This window comes from Tachysurus vachellii, chromosome 21 (assembly GCF_030014155.1).
Source record: "Tachysurus vachellii isolate PV-2020 chromosome 21, HZAU_Pvac_v1, whole genome shotgun sequence".
Lineage (NCBI taxonomy): Eukaryota > Metazoa > Chordata > Actinopteri > Siluriformes > Bagridae > Tachysurus > Tachysurus vachellii.
This window is the reverse complement of record NC_083480.1, coordinates 611,046-614,846: the sequence shown is the minus strand read 5'-3', so window position 1 is coordinate 614,846 and position 3,801 is coordinate 611,046. Positions and strand designations below refer to the sequence as shown.

Sequence of the window (3,801 nt, the reverse complement as noted above, 5' to 3'; positions counted from 1 at the left end):
AATTAACAAAACCCAAAACACATTAACAAAACCCAAACCAAATTAACAAAACCCAAACCAAATTAACAAATCAGAAAACACATTAACAAATTCGAAAACACAATGACAAGTCAGACAACCCAGAAACGGTAGTGTATCATTTTTGTATGGAAACTTACCGATCATTGGACAAGACACCTGTCACTCAAGATATACAGGTATGGAATCTTATGTGTAATGTGTAAAGTTCTCCGTTTAAATAAAGTTCTCCGTTCAAGAAAATAACAGAATTAATCCACAGTAATCCATTCCATCCATCCATTCCAACTTTTCCCCGTGGCAGACTGTTGAGCTTCATGTATACTTTGAGTGACAGGTGTCTTGTCCAATCACAAACTATACCAACCGCTTCCGGGTTGTCTGAAATGTCGTTGTGTTTTCTGATTTGTTCATTTGTTTTCTGATTTGTTAATTTGTTTTCAGATTTGTTAATGTGTTTCATGCACCGATTCAGACAACCCGGAAGCGGTAGGTATAGTTTGTGAATGGAAACTTACCGATCATTGGACAAGACGACTGTCCTTAAAGATATAAAGGTGAATGAAAGGTGTCTCGTCCGATGATGGTAAGTTTCCATTAACAAATTATACCAACCGCTTCCGGGTTGTCTGACTTGTTAATGTGTTTTCGGTTTTGTTAATTTGGTTTGGGTTTTGTTAATGTGTTTTCGGTTTTGTTAATTTGGTTTGGGTTTTGTTAATGTGTTTTGGGTTTTGTTAATTTGGTTTGGGTTTTGTTAATGTGTTTTCGGTTTTGTTAATTTGGTTTGGGTTTTGTTAATTTGGTTTGGGTTTTGTTAATGTGTTTTGGGTTTTGTTAATTTGGTTTGGGTTTTGTTAATTTGTTTTGCACTTCCCGGCCACCGTACATATGGGCGTGGAAGGAAATGAGGAGGTAGACCATCTGGCTAAACAGGTCTTAAAGCATGCTCAAATTGACATTAAAGTGTCAATGAGTAAAGCAGAAGTAAAAGGGTTAATTGCAAAAGAAACAAGAAAGAAATGGCAGAAGGAGTGGGATAGTGGAACAAAAGGTAGACACTTTCATAATATTACAGAGAAAGTAGGGCTAGAAAGAAGAAAGTTTGGCAACAGGAAAGATGTGTTAATGTCAAGAATGCGGCTCGGACATTGTGCATTAAATCAGGGTCTGTATAAAATGGGGAAACATGAAAATGGAAATTGTGATGTGGTCAAGCAGAATCAGTAGAGCATGTACTTATAGAGTGTGATGCATATGAAGGAGCAAGAGTTCAAGCTCTATGATCGTTTGGAATAAATGATTTCTCCCTTCATATTCTATTAGGAAATGAACAGTCTAGGATATCCCAGGAATTAGTTATTTTCCTAAAACAAACAAAACTGATCAATATAATTTAACATATATATTGTATTTTTAATTATTTTATTATAATTTTTTTTTACTCTCTCAAAACTTCCAAACCATTATGTGCTCCACACTCCAATCCAGTAGGTGGCGATAAATGCACCTAAAGTTGGTTTGCCATCCGCCAATAAAAATCAGAAGAAGCAGGAGTAGGAGGAGGGTGTTAGTAGTGGTGGTTGTTTGATGTGTTCTGAAAGTTGGAGTATTGTGGTTTTGTGATTGTTCTGGTATTGACTTCTGCCTGTTTTTGACTCCAAGCTTGGTTTACCCTTGGATTTGTTGCTGTGTTACACATTGTATATATACCTACGGTATATTTCACTGTAAAATTGTAGGGGTGTGGCTGCCACTTTTCTTTGGGAGTGGGTTCTTCCCCTGTGTGTTTTGGTAGGGAGTTAGGGAAGTACAACTGTATTTTTCTTTTCTTTGCTTTAAGGTAAGGATAGTTATTTAACTATTAGACCTTTTTGTTTATTATTTTGGCCTTGGCCCACCTTGAAGAGACACCAGTATACTGTCATCTGTAAATTATACACAAATACACTTACGTAGAAATTCTACTGTGTGTTGTTTCTTTTGGTAATTTATAAAGGTATCTAATCACTGAATCCCGAGCTATAACACTGTGCAGCCCAACCCAAGACTGGGTTGTAACAGGTGAAAAGACCCAACTTTGTTCTGTAAGATTCTCTAATCTGTCAAACATATTTTATTAGATTGTCCTGGACTTTGTAGGAGAAAAACGACTCCAACCTACATTGGCCCAGGCTAGCTCCTGCAATCTGACTATAAGTTTAAACAACAGTTCTAAGTAAAAATTCAAAGAAGAAATGATCAGCCAAACTCACGAAGACTGGATTCAGTTGAGGTAGGTTTATTGACAGTCGTATAGACAACAATTAACCAGCTGGTACCAGGGATAAAAGTTTGTCCAGTAGACGAGACTTGCACTGAAGCACTGCTGATTGCAGTAAGCTTATATACAGTTCTGACATGCCCCCCTTTTTGCCGTACCCCCTTCGTTATCCAATCATAATACCGCTCACGTACACAGTTTCGCCCGCTTAGGAAATTACCATTATTTCCAAATTGGAATGTTTTGCCCATACATTGGGTCAATATTTTGCCCACGCATTAGGCCCTCTAAATTCCCATTATTTTCCAACCGAGGGGCCCCGTCCCCATAGTCCTTGGGCCTACGTCATTAGGCCATGGAGCTTATAAGTTGTTTTTATGTGCTTTTAGACTCATTCTCTTTTCTGTGGTCTTCTTCAACACAACTCAACATAACACACTTGTTCATGGGTATGTATGGATTTTCTTGTACTCCAGCATTTTTCTCTTCTATATGATTCAAACCTGTTCTTCTACTGTTCAGTCTCTTTGGATATGGTGTGCAGTAGTCATTGGTTTACTTATTAACCCAGTGGCCAGAGTATTTGTATATGCTTGCTGAGGCTCTATTTGTGGTGTGTTCTAGCTTCAATCTCCGCATCGGTAGCACACCTTTTGGATGAAACTGATCTTTCTACACCGTCACCTACTGCTGATCTTCTCACTGAGGTCATTACTCATTATATCCAGGATATGGAGAGTCGTGGTCGACCCAGCGACACATCTGCTGTTAAGGGGGTCGATGTCTCAACACAGACTGCTACAGTTGTCACCAAGTCTACTCAGACTCTTCCAACTCCATCCACACGCACTCAGCCTACTCAAGCTCCATGGCGTGTTAACAAAAAGACTCAATATCCTCCTCGCTATGCTGTCAAACCATTTTATATTAAGAAGTGACTCCTTATGATTTTGCATCTTTTTGTTAATGATTTTGTTGATTTTGTTTTGTTTTTATTGTATTTATATGATATTTGTGTTTTTGTAATTGAATTTTTGCCATGAAAATAGCTTTGATTGCTGACATGGCATTAAATAAAATAATCTGAATCCGAATCTAAAGCAGAAGTAGGCTCTGAGGACATATTTGGTCTTCGTGATCACACTGTTGAGACTCAAGATGGCATAGACAACCATCACTTTAGCTTAATGTCACTGGTTGTCTGCACCTATCATAAGCTGAGACAACACCATGTTGCAAAGGTTCATACTCTGCAACTGCAGAGCAAAAGTGTCAGGAAGAAACTGTGTAAGGCCGTGTTGTTGCAGGGATACTATATAAACCAATACAATTTAAATGTTTAAATGAACATGTATAGTCACACCATTGTAGCAGTGTTACATGCAGTAGGCTATAAGGTAAGTAGTGATTGTTCATTTGAAGTTTACTCAAGTGGAAGAATGTAAGTAATAAACTTAGACCTATTAGCACTATGCATTATATTGTGAAAAAGTAGATTATTATCTTAATATCAAAACCTT

General features: G+C 37.7%; 1 long non-coding RNA gene across 1 annotated transcript; it reads left to right on the top strand.

The window, feature by feature from the left end:
- The first annotated feature begins 1,603 nt into the window (after positions 1-1,603).
- On the top strand, positions 1,604-3,176 carry LOC132837585 (uncharacterized). The gene is made up of 3 exons (XR_009647545.1): positions 1,604-2,293; positions 2,671-2,730; positions 2,906-3,176. It is a non-coding gene; the product is annotated as an uncharacterized LOC132837585 (long non-coding RNA).
- Positions 3,177-3,801: the final 625 nt, after the last annotated feature.